Source organism: Gymnoscopelus braueri (genome assembly GCF_963280865.1).
Source record: "Gymnoscopelus braueri genome assembly, chromosome: 17".
Classification (NCBI taxonomy): domain Eukaryota; kingdom Metazoa; phylum Chordata; class Actinopteri; order Myctophiformes; family Myctophidae; genus Gymnoscopelus; species Gymnoscopelus braueri.
In genome coordinates this window covers 8,918,327-8,931,273 of record NC_137617.1, presented here as the reverse complement: position 1 = coordinate 8,931,273, position 12,947 = coordinate 8,918,327, and the positions used below count along the sequence as shown (strand labels likewise).

The following is a 12,947-nucleotide window of genomic DNA, read 5'->3' as shown; positions in this document are numbered from 1 at the left end:
GGGACAGAATAGTTCTTTTCATGGATCACTGTGTGTGTGTGTGTGTGTGTGTGTGTGTGTGTGTGTGTGTCAGGGAGAAACTAAAACAAAAGCCAGCAGAACACAATAAAAGTATCTTAACAGTCCATTGAAAGCATGAGCGCGTGTGCGTGCGCGCGCATGTGTGTGTGTGTGTGACTGTGTGTGTGTGGGTGGTCGCGGCCATATGTGCTTGTGCACAAGCCTGGCTTGTGGCTCCCTCTAGTGTTTCTTCTACAGAATTGCTGGGTGGGTAAAAACGAGCGAGCCTTCTTCAATCACCCTGGTTCTCCATTCACCCTGTAACATATATATCACAATTGTATTATTGGATTGTATCAATTAGTAGTAATGCATTAATGTACTTGTAACAAAGACTTTCACTCACTTTACGTCATATGGGTATTTGATAGATTGGCTTGGCTTGCCCACTGAATACTGGTACTCCCTATATGGAGTTATCCGACATATCCTTTATTTTTTTTTCCAATTTCTTTTTATTTGAGAAATCGCAGGGTACAGCAAATACTTGCCCCACAGCATTCCATCCGACATATCCTAGTGAACTATCCAGGTCTGACATCACATCTAGAGCTCCATATATGGAGCCGGCAGAGACATCCAATGCTGACATCAGGCCAATGTAAACTCCATAATATATGGAGATATCTAAATTGTGGTGTGAATATAAAGGCTGCCCTACTAAAGCAAACAGTAGTGATTCCTTTACAAACCCTAAAGTTTAGGGTTTGTAAAGATATATTTTAGACCGGTCTCAATGTTAGTAAACAAATCATTTATAATATTTGTCAAAGATTTATGCAAAGCTTTCGCCTATAATGACATGCCCAAAATAGGGATAGATTACTGATCAATTATTGTATTAAATTATCGATCAGTAATTTTTAATATTCAATTAAATCAACTTTTGCACCACCCATACAGCAGTCTTCTTGTCTCTCCAGGCGAGTGTCCGTCCATTCACTGTCAGTCCGTTCAAGTAACATTTTGAACACAGGCCTTTTACTTGTAACAGAGTATTTCTATATTGCAGTATTGATACTTTTTACTTAAGTAATACAGCTGAGTACTTTTCCCACCACTGCATACAGACAGCAGTCTTCTTGTCTCTCCAGGCGAGCGTCCACCCATTCCAGTGGGTCTAACCCCCCCCCCCGGGTGTGTGGACAGACCGTCTCTCTGAACAGCCATGCTGCTGCTTCCCGTCCTCGCCCGTCACTCCCTCTTCTGTCCCGGGAGCCCCGCCGTGCTGGTGACGCGGTGTCTCCGGTCTCTCCGCTGTGAGGCCAGGGCCACGCACGGCCACGCGCTGCTGCGGCGGCCGCAGCCCGAGCATTTCCTGTCCCGGCGAGTCCCACCGCGGTTCAACACGCAGACTCGGGCACCAAGACCCGCAAGAAGCAGACCAAGAGCCAAGAGGAGCAGTGGAAGGCCCGGAACAAGACGGTGCTGACGTACATCGCGGCGGCCGTCGTGGGGATGATCGGCCTGTCCTACGCCGCCGTCCCGCTGTACAGGCTGTACTGCCAGGTGAGACAGACAGTCACTCAGGAATTCTCCTTTAAAGGGCAAGACCACTTTGGTATAGGTTTGGGGTGTGTAGTTTACCTTGCCATTATGTAACTCCAAAGATGGACAAGAAATCAGAAATAATTGCTCCATTGATTAGAAATTGATAATTGAAAATATGCCCCTCATTGACTTACAAAGTCACTCTTTTAGCGCGTAAACGATATACATATACATATACTATACAATATATATATATATATATATATATATATATATATATATATATATATATATATATGTTAAATCAGACATTAAGCACCCCCCCCCCCCCCAACCCAAATGGAATAATCCTCTATTGCATATTTTTTTGTTATGTTTTGCATGTTTGGACTGAGAGATTGGCAGTCGAATCAGACTGATTCGACTGCCAATCTCTCAGTCCCATAATTTTTGCATGATTCGACTACCAGTTGACTATAGATATTTGGCCAATCGGATTCGACTATATAAATTCTTAGTCGGGGACAGGCCTAATAAATGCATACATGTAGGTGTATGCATTGAATAATGCAGGCAAAATAAAATAAATGCATGAAATAATCAGATTTACCAGGTAAAAAAAAAAGAAGCATGGATGGATTCATACCTGTATAGTACAGTAGGCCTACTTGTAAATGTAATTTTCTGAAAATGGAAGTAGTTGTTGTAAAAACTAGTAACCAGGGAACATGCAAATCATGTCTTGCTAATGTACAAGAAAGGCATATCCAATCACATTTAAACTCATCATTCACTTTGCAAATCCATCTGATTTGTTTTGCAGTTTCTCCCAGTGCCCAGCTCCTAGAACAGACTGCTAGACTAAAGTCCCTCAATGACACACAGGACAGACTGAAGGTACGCACGCACACACACAACACATGAACATAATGTGTGTAGCCCTGAGTGAGACAAGACTGGTCATGTCTGCAACTACAGATATGGTTTAACACCCATTGAGAAAAAAATAGAGCAGAACAGTTTCAAACTAATAATTCAGTAATGGGTTGAAATGTATCCAGTGCAGTGGGTTAATTGACTTATCAGTGACATCTGGTGGTTGTCATTAGCAACACCTATTAGCTCCCAAACAAACAGCAATAAATAAAAGTAGATTAACATTTTTAAACATAACTTTAGAGAGATTGTCCTTTTGTCAGTGTTGTTTATTCAAGGAGAGTTTTTTCCTTAATATATAGAAAAATAAAACATCTCTTCTTTTGTTGCACCTAATTGTCAGGATGAGGTAGCGGAGCACGTTGTCAACCAGCAGCCAGGAGCTCGTCTCATCTGACTTCTGCCATTCCCTCAAACTCCTTTTGTAAAGGTAAGATCATGAACACTGCATTTCCTGGACTGAAGTAACAGCGTTCCATTTCTTCTTCCATTAACCTTCCTTCCATCAACAAACACTTGAAGGGAAATCTTCCGATTTTGAACCTAAATCTGATGTGAGGAGATGCCCGATGACTTCAAACATGTTTTTTTTTCTTGTCATCGGGCATACATTATAGTGTACACGATGATGGGATTTTGGTTCAAAATGAGCAAAGTTTACTATAATAATATAAAATTGGACTCTTCTCCTGTGAGTTTGCCAATTTGATTGATAAATAATGTATTTAGAAGTTTGCAGAAAAAAGCACATGAAAGTACAGTTTAAATACAAGGTCAACTAAATAGGATTAAAAAGCCCAAGAAAGCACAATGGCTTGTTTCAATTGGGGTCCTTTTGTACTCAATTCATAGTGACATTAAATGACAGACAGATATACACTACTATGCAGAACATCATATCAGATTAGAAATGAAAAATAATAAAAACAACAAACATGTACAGTACAACATTTCAAAATTGGGGAGGGGGGGGGTTTAGGTTATGACTTTTACAGGGGACAGATTCGAATTGCAGCCACCTGAAGGTACTTTTTTAGGGCATTTGACAAGGACATAAGTAGGATTAGGTGTGTGTGTGTGTGTGTGTGTGTGTGTGTGTGTGTGTGTGTGTGTGTGTGTGTGTGTGTGTGTGTGTGTGTGTGTGTGTGTGTACGTGTGTACGATACGATACAACTTTATTGTCAGTTCTCACTGAAATTTGCTTTGTGTCCAAGACGTCACCGTTTCAAGATACAGACAGGACATACACAATACATTACAGGACACACATCACAGAAGCAGACCGAAACAAGAACAATAGAACATCCTCTTGGCTTACCGATTTTGGTTTAAAAGCAGAACAGACTGGTGTACAAAAGAGTTCTTTAGTGTGTGTGTGTGTGTGTGTGTGTGTGTGTGTGTGTGTGTGTGTGTGTGTGTGTGTGTGTGTGTGTGTGTGTGTGTGTGTGTGTGTGTGTGTGTGTGTGTGTGTGTGTGTGTGTGCCCCATTCCATTTCCCTGGTCCACACAAAAGAAAAAAAAGATTTTTAGAGTTAGGCTTACATTCAGGAAAAGATTTAGTAGTAGTTTTGCCCTACTTCATCATACAAGAGTGTCGCACAAAAGTAGAGAAAATAGGCAATCTACAAGCTCTTGTGAGCTTGTAGATCGTAGAATAATTTGTAGAATAATTTGTTAATTATAGAGTCTGACGTAACATTCTCTCTGAATGGACGTCCGTCCATCAGGTCTCCTGTCAGCCGTGGACCTGGTGGAGGTGAACCAGGACAGAGGGAGGACAGAAGCGGAGGTCCAGTCCACCGTGAGCACGGCGCTGGACGTGGTTCTGGCCTGCTTCGGACGCCTCCGCCAGGGGAACCACCCAGCGGACTACTGCATGCCCGAACCTTGACCTCAGTCCACTAGGGGGACCCCGGACCCCCCTGCTAGAGTGCACTAACACAGTGATTTTTTATTTCAAGGACCCCAAGTTTGATATGCATTTGACCACGGACCCCCATTCGAGTTGATTTTCTTTTTAATCTCTGGGACCCCAATCTACACTGTAAAATCCTGTGTTAATTTAACTTTGAGAGAGTACAAGTGGACACTCTTAAGAGTTACAGACTCCCCAAAGGGTCCATTTGGACCCCTGGTGCACCCCGGACCCTATGTTGAGAAACAATGCACTAATTAGATGGAAAGAGATTGAACCCCCCAACTAAAGGGATATTTCACTTTCTAACATGTTTGGGGTCGTTTTAACGTCTACTCAGGCTTTTGTGAACACCCCAGCCCCCAGAGTTTTTAAGTTTTTAAGTTGCTTGATGGGCAAGGGTGGGCGACCGCCTGGGGCCTCAAGAGTTGGGGGGCCTCATAAAAAAAAAAGATTTAAGGGCTTTTGGAGAGAAATGAGACAGACTCCAGTCACTAGAGCACTGCAGAGGGGAGGTGTGTGTGTGTGTGTCCAGACGCTCGTTAATGTCAAGGCAATTATGTGTCTGCACTGTCAAATAAAAGCCAAAGCTTTTTTTTTTTACAAGCAGCCTTCTCTGTCTTATAGATATTTTGTTAAAGGAGGAGTTCACCCAAAAAAAATCTTATTTTCTATCAATTGCACACCCTATGAAGCCTTGAATCCATGGATTATTTTTTGTTTTTGTCGCATTCCTAAGCTAATAATTTGATTCCGTCTCCTACCGGCTAATGTATCCGGTAGGAGACACAAAGTAGATTATTTGTGTCTCCTACCGGAAATACACACGGTCATCAAATTATTGTTTTAGGAATGCCACAAAAACAAAAATAAATCCATGAAATCAAGGCTTCATGGGGTGTGTAATTGATAGAAAATAAGTAATTCTTTGGGTGAACTCCTCCTTTAAAGCTGTTAATAAAGTCCAGATGACAAGATATATATGACTAATGGAATTTATATTTATGCAGTATTTATATTATATTTGTTATTAGTGTCTCTCTATGTCCTCTGAAACAATGTGGTTTATAGTGAAAACTTCACTTGTTTGTGCACTTTTAAACTGAAGATGATGGCCAATGTTGATTAGTGTATTGTGACACCCCTAGTAAACACACAACAGAGTCACAGCCATGACAGCAATGGTACAACAAATACATAATGATGATGATAATAATAAAAATAACATTAAGTTTTTTAGTATTCGGTTTTCAGCCGTTTTTCAAGTGTTTTCCTTTCCTGTCCAAGAATCTTCCTTTTTAGAAACAGAACCTGTGAAATACCCTTTTATGATACGGTACACTTAGTACTTGTAGTCAAAAAAAGCCATATGAACCCTTAACACTCAGGGTTCATAAGTGTCAGCATATTATAAATATTTTAGTGCATTGTGACGAGTCGAGGACAGGCCCTCAAAGAGGAGTGCGGGGCGTCAGACCGTCTCCGTCAGGTCACAGCGTCTCCTGACCTCGCTCGTGGATCCTACAGTACCACAACATGATAGACTTGGGTTCAATGCTGTTAGCCGATTCTACAAATACCTTCTAAGTCAGTAGTTCAAGAATAGCAGATGTACAAGCTTTGCTGTCTGCTTGTAGATCTGCTATTTTTGAATAGCCAATGCAAAAATCTAAAATAACAGATGCTTTCCCAGTTTTAATGTGTGCTCTATAAATAAAAACGTATATAAACAAAGTGGATTGGATTGATAGCCACTGCTCTAGTCTCTACTAGCATAATCAGCATGTGATGTAGATGTATTGTGATTTGTACCTTTCTGGGCACAAAGTAAAACCTTTCCGGGCACCACGCCCCTATGTCTGAAGACTCTGCTCTGCTCTGCTCTGAGCTTCCGTGTGCGCTGCTCTGCGGCTGCACCGCGACCTCAGCGTGCCTTGTATGCCTTGGTGTTTGTGTTGTCCGTGTGTCTATATGTCGTTACATGTAAAGATGTGCAAGATCGCCAAGATGAGAGCCGTAGAGGTAGCTCTACTGATCCTGTGTATTAGTAACTCCTGTGGAAAGTGCTGGTCGGTAGAACCCGGCTCGAGACAAACATCTGGCGTGAAGACGGGGCGACCGGGATCGCCCGTGTGTACAGCCGAGCTGCACTACTGGCATTACGGCCGCCGGAGCCGAACACAACGGCGGGCCACGTCCACTTGCCGGTGTTGGATGACATCCCCGTGGAGCTGATCCGAGGAAAAAGGAGGAGGAGACGAGGAAAAAGAGGGGGAATTCGGAACCGATTACGGAGGAGATTCACCCGCCCCCCGCTCCCCTTTATCGTTCTGGCCAACGTGCGATCCTTGGAAAACAAAATCAGCACGATAAGAACATACACAAGGTACAGCTATGAATTTCGTGAGGCATCACTGTTATGTTTCACTGAAAGCTGGTTAAAGCCATCAAAACCAGTAACACTCTATGAGGTCCCCGGATTCACTCTGGTGCGACTGGACAGAGGTGGAGGGAGCGGTTACGGTGGAGTATGTGTGTACATTAATGATCTCTGGTGTCGATCCCATTCCGTCAAACTCGGGATATGCGACGATCCCAACGTGGAGATCCTGGGCATGACTTTAAGACCGTTCTATCTTCCCCGCGAATTTGGGTGCATTCTGCTGCACAGGCAGCAAAAACAATTGCTGACTGTGTACATGGACTACAACTACAGTACCCAGAGGCACCAGCAATCGTGCTTGGAGACTTGAACCAGTGTTATCTAGACACTGTGTTGCCAGGATTCGAACAGTATGTCAAGGATGCGACTAGGAAAAATAACATTCTGGACAAGTGTTATGTGAACATTCCAAAAGCATATGTTGCCAAGGTAGGCCCGCCTATATTGACCTCTGATCATAATGTTGTGTGCATGACTCCAGTCTATAAGTCAAAACTGAAGAGAGGAAAGCTGGAGAAGAAAGTAGTTAGGACATGGACAAATGAAAGCAAGGAACAACTAAAAGCATGCCTGGACTGTACAGATTGGGACACTTTTAGAGATGGTTCATTGGACGAAGTAACCACAGTTACAAATGATTACATTAATTTTTGTGTACAGCTGGTTATTCCTACAAAAGAAATTAAAATCTATCCGAACAATAAATCTTATGTGACCAAGGACATAAAGAATGTTATAAATGAAAGGAAAACAGCCTTCATAAACAAAGATTTCGGTGCACTCAAATTGACAGAAAAAAAGCTAAAAATGAGGCAGGCAAAATTGGCACATAGACAGCATCTAGAGGATGCGTTTAAAGCCAAGAATCACAAAAATGCGTGGGATACTATGAAATCCATGACAGGAATGTCATCCCCAACCAAACCTATTGTGACAGACAATGAACTTGGCTTTGCCAATGACCTAAATACTTTCTATGCCAGATTCGAATCATTAGGTGATTCCTCTAAGTGCACTGAAATACTGAAGGCTGTAACACCTGCCCCCTCAGACAGAATTATCATCACTGAAGAGGATGTCAGGAGAGTGTTTCGGTGTACTAACACAAGGAAAGCTAATGGGCCGGACGAGTGCAGTGTTTCTCTCCTCAAAAACTTTGCATCTGAGTTGGCTCCTGTGTGGCAACCAATATTTCAAACCTCTGTAGACACACACATAATTCCTCTGTGTTGGAAAACCTCGCACATAAAACCACTACCCAAAATCCAATGTCCAAAAGAACATAAGGATTATAGACCCATAGCTCTCACTTCAGTGACCATGAAATCACTGGAAAGAATACTGTTGCAACATCTTGTGAGTATAACTAAAGACAAATTTGACCCCTGTCAGTTTGCTTATAAGAAAGGTTGCGGTACAGAGGACGCGGTTGTCACACTGGTCCACTTCATTACAAAACACCTAGATAAGTCTAATAAGAATCATGCAAGGGTGCTGTTCTTAGACTTCTCTTCAGCCTTCAATACAGTCTGATATTCTGGTGACAAAGATGGTACAGTTGGAACTGAATCCATACTTAATTCACTGGTATGCTTCCTTCCTTACGAACAGAGTACAGAGGGTGAAAGTGAACAAAACCCTCTCCTCAGCATTAACTACTAATGTTGGTGCTCCCCAGGGTTGTGTAAGCTCAGCTGTACTTTTCACACTTTATACTGACAGCTGTCGTACTGAGGAATGTCTGTCTGAATGTCGCACTGACAAACCAGACCAATACATTCTAAAGTACTCTGATGATACAGTCTTGATTTCTCTTTTGGATAGTTCCAGTGATCCTGGACTGCACCAACACAGAGTAAATAAGGTGGTGGAGTGGAGTGATAACAACGCTCTTATCATTAACACAAAAAAGACAGAAGAGATTGTTTTTGGTGCTCCACTAGAGATACACAGATCCCCCATTACTATTCATAGTGAACAGATCAACCAGGTATGTTCGTATACATACCTAGGAGTAGTAATAGACCACCTTTTGTCATGGAAAGACCAGATTGAATCAGTGGGTAAGAAGACAAAACAAAGAGTCTATTTCCTTCGCCGTCTGAGATCTTTTGGTGCTAGTAGACAGATTCTTCTTTTGTTTTTCACTTCTGTTATTATGAGTGTTCTGCAGTACTGTAGTACCACCTGGTATGGATGTCTGTCTGTAGCTTTAAAATCACAACTGCTGCAGCAAGTGAACATTTGTTCAAAGATTGTTGGACAACCACTTCAGAGGCTCTATACATCTACGTATAATAACAGTATGATAAGGTTGGCAAGGAATATCACTTCAAACACTAGCCATGCTTTGTATGGAGAATATAGGTTGCTTGTTATACATGGCCTGCTCACTCATGCATTGAAGGAAGCATGAGCTTAGTTCGGGGCTCTCCCTAGGCTGGCAGAGGGAGAGTAGCGCCCAGGATTACAAGCTTAGGCAATTGGCACTGGGTGAAATGGGTTACAAAATCATGGGATATAAATATATATATATCAGCATGTGAAAAAAAAGGGGAAAAAAGTTATACATCCACAATAGGAAAGGTTAGTTTGGTATAAACTTTTGAAAGTTGATGACATTACTTCATTTACTACTAATAAGGGTTGTGATGCCCTCTAGTGGTGATGGCGTGAAGTCTCACCCTGGGCTTGGCCAGCTCTTTGACCTTGTCCATCTCCTGGTCTGACACAATGTCCAGGTAGCGCACGATGTGGGGGCTGTCCCACTCGTCCTCCTGCTTGACCGGGCCAATCACGTACACCGGATGACGGTGACAGGCGGCTCTGCCTGTTGGGGGGTCTGGGGGGGAGAGAGGGAGAGAGACATAGAGAGAGAGAGAGAGAGAGAGAGAGAGAGAGAGAGTGAGTAAGAGACAGTCAGTGAGGCAGAAAGAAAGACACAGACAGATTGTATGGGTCAATGTGAGCATATTTGCGTTCATGCGTATCAATGAGTGAGTGAGGGGGGGAGTGAGTGTGTGTTACTATATTTGTGAGGGCCAAATATCCCCACAAGTAAAGTAGAATTGAGCACAGAATAGCCCCTACTTCTGTTAGACGAAGGAGGAGCCAGGCCCGGAGGCAACCCACAGTGCCTAGAGAGCCTCCTAGTGTCGCCAACACCAACTGCAACATCTCAACGAACCAGGCCTGGCATCGGCTGGACTGATGGCGTGGATTCACGTTTTCCATTCACACATGCCATGTGCGAGTGGATCCGTGTTGTCGGTCTGGCTAGTGCCAGGCTAACCCTAACCCCCTAATTAGCACTGTCTCTAACTACCCCAAAGAGACAGTGGGGGCTGTAGCATGCCACTTGGACACAGGCCAGGGTCTGATCAGCCTCGGTCGGGTCGCCTGGAAGAGGGTGTCTGTTGCGAGACCCTAAACACCCAGTGACTCCAGGTAACAACACTGATGATGTGTCCAAGTGTGTGCATCAGTTGATTTATTAACTGATAATTATACTTAGTTGCGCCGCAGTGTCACGCATCGGCAAATTGTCAATCTACAAGCTTACAACTCGTTGCCACGTGAAAAATAACCCTCAAATTCTCATGTACTCACAAGTATAGTAAAACACACATATGTCTGTTTGTCTGTCTGTCTCTGTCTGTCTATGTCTCTTACCATCTTGAGTCCTTCTCCTCGGCACAACTTCTCGTATTTCCTCCTCTCAGGCAGGTAGTCTGTGGAGAACGTGGGACGACCTTTCTGACCTTTCTCCTTGACCGTCTCCCTCTTCTCTCTCTCCGCTCCCTTCCCTTTGTCTTCTTCTTCTTTCCTCTCCTCCTCCTCTGCCTTCTTCTGCTTGATCAGCTGGTACTCAAAGTACTTGAGGTTACCGTTGGCCCGCTGGTGTTCAGGGTCTGAGCACATATAACGTATAGAGAGAGAGACATGAGGACATAGGTATTAACGCATTAAGACCTGACATTCTACAAATGTCTTCTAAATCCTAAAAACTTTTTCTACGTCAGTGGTTCTCAAACTTTTCAATGCCATGGACCCCTAAAATGATATGTATTTGGCCGCAGATCCCCATCTCAAAATATTTAGTTCCAGGGACCCCCAGAAGCAAAGTTTTGAGTAAAAAATGTTTGCTTTAAAGATGTATTCAAAGATTTTTTTTAAAATAGCAGATCTACAAGCTCATAGCGTGGCACAAAGTGACACGCTATGATCTTGTAGATCTGCTATCGTAGATCTCCTATCTGCTATAATAGACCGCCTGGTAGCCCCTCCCCCCCCACTTTGAGAACCAATGTGCTATATACTGTATATATAGCTAAAGTCTAAAATGACATTCTTTCCCGGATTGAATGTGTCAAAGCAGAAACAAATCTCACGACTGAAAACCTGTGTCAAGCCAAGTCCCAGTCTGTGATTTGTGAAGCAGTGGGAAAGGGGTCCTCCACACCATGTGGTCCTCAACCTTTTCAGGCTGTGAGTCCGTGAACCCCCAAAATAGTCCTATTTGAACTGGGGACCCCCCAAAATAATCGTATTTGAACTGGGGGCCCCCAACCTTAACCTGACGCTGCCAGATCCAATAAGCTTGTGTCACACATTTGTTTCACAGCTTATTTGGATGCTGTCTTGAGGAACGTGGTTACTCAATACCGCCCCCATCTGGCAGAGTCAGGTTACCCCAACCTGACATGTACTTGGAAATGTAGGAGATGAGGCATTACATTTAGTTTGACTCGGTTCCACAGATAAATATTGTGAACATTGCTGCCTCGCGTTGTGAGCTTGTAGATCAGTTATTTAAAAAAAATCCTATTTCTTATATTATTTGACAATTTGGCCGATGTTTAACCAGTTTTTATAGTATAGTTTTGTTGATTACTTTTGATGCAGTAATGTTCTTTTTTCATTTCTTTTTTTTGTTTTGGTATTAGGTATTAAAAGTCCTTAAACTGTCACTTTACTGTCATCTAGGGACCCCCTGAAAATCATGTGAGGACCCCTGGACCTACAGGTTGAGAACCTTCTAAACCTATGTTCTTTCTGTTCAACATACAGCCAACCAGTTCAATAAATTGCAGATTGAGGCTTTAATCTTTGCGTCTATGAGATATCCGAGACCATTGGGGTTTTATGGAAGATGCTTCTGAACATTAAAAAAAAACATAAAAAGGTAATATTGCTAGTTTGACCCATTCTAATGCTCTTTAATCTTATGAAAATGTCGTGGTGACTGGCCACTTTAATCCATGCATGATGATGAAGATCATAGTCAGAATATACACTGAAATGTGTTGTGCATCGTCAGTAACACCGAAGACAACATCGACAAAACAATAGACACACATTTAACATAACATCGCAATCACCTAATACAGGGGTCTTCAATGTTTTTCAGGCCAAGGACCCCCTAGAGAGATGAAGCAGGGACCCCCTCTCTATAAAATTGTGTTTCAGATTAAAATCTTTTTTTTACTTGGTCTGCTCTTTATTCCCTCTACACCTTTACCTCTTTGCCAAAAATAGTAGATCTACAAGCTCTCTGCGAGTCATTGTGAGCTTGTAGATCTGCTATTTTTGGCTAAAGCTCTCCACAGAAAAGGGATTTTTGCCTGATGAAGGCCTAAAAAGGTCGAAACGTTGCGCCGGTAATAAAGTATGTTTTTGGAGCTTCAAACTATGTGTACGAGTGTATTTAGATGTCATAAAATGATTGGCTTAGGAATGCGACAAAAACATTATTAAAAAAACACAATATCCATGAATTCAAGTCTCCATTAGGTGACTATTCGATAGGAAAAAAAGTCATTTTGGGGGTGAACTATGCCTTTAACGCTATGTTACTTTCGAGCCGTTGCCTGCCCTGCACTCGTCTCGTCTGTAGTCAAAATAAAAAATACACTTTCGCTACTCACCAAAACAAAGACAGTTTTGAGATGTTGAAAGCCTACTTTCCTTAGTGGAAACACTCGGAGCCCCCCACCTCACGTCTAAAATACACTTTTTGACCAAAATGTAAAATAATCTACCGGATGGAAAAACATGTTTTAGTTACTCCACTGCGCCCCCTACAGATCTGGTCAATGAAAC

General features: G+C 42.6%; 1 pseudogene across 1 annotated transcript in view; it reads left to right on the top strand.

The window, feature by feature from the left end:
• Window positions 1-1,228: 1,228 nt before the first annotated feature.
• Window positions 1,229-12,947, top strand: part of LOC308104924 (cytochrome c oxidase assembly protein COX11, mitochondrial-like) — a 302,546-nt pseudogene continuing 290,827 nt past the window's right edge. The window contains exons 1-2 of the transcript XR_013935009.1: window positions 1,229-1,291; window positions 1,330-1,569. The product of XR_013935009.1 is annotated as a cytochrome c oxidase assembly protein COX11, mitochondrial-like (transcript). The remainder of the gene's footprint in view (window positions 1,292-1,329; window positions 1,570-12,947) is intronic.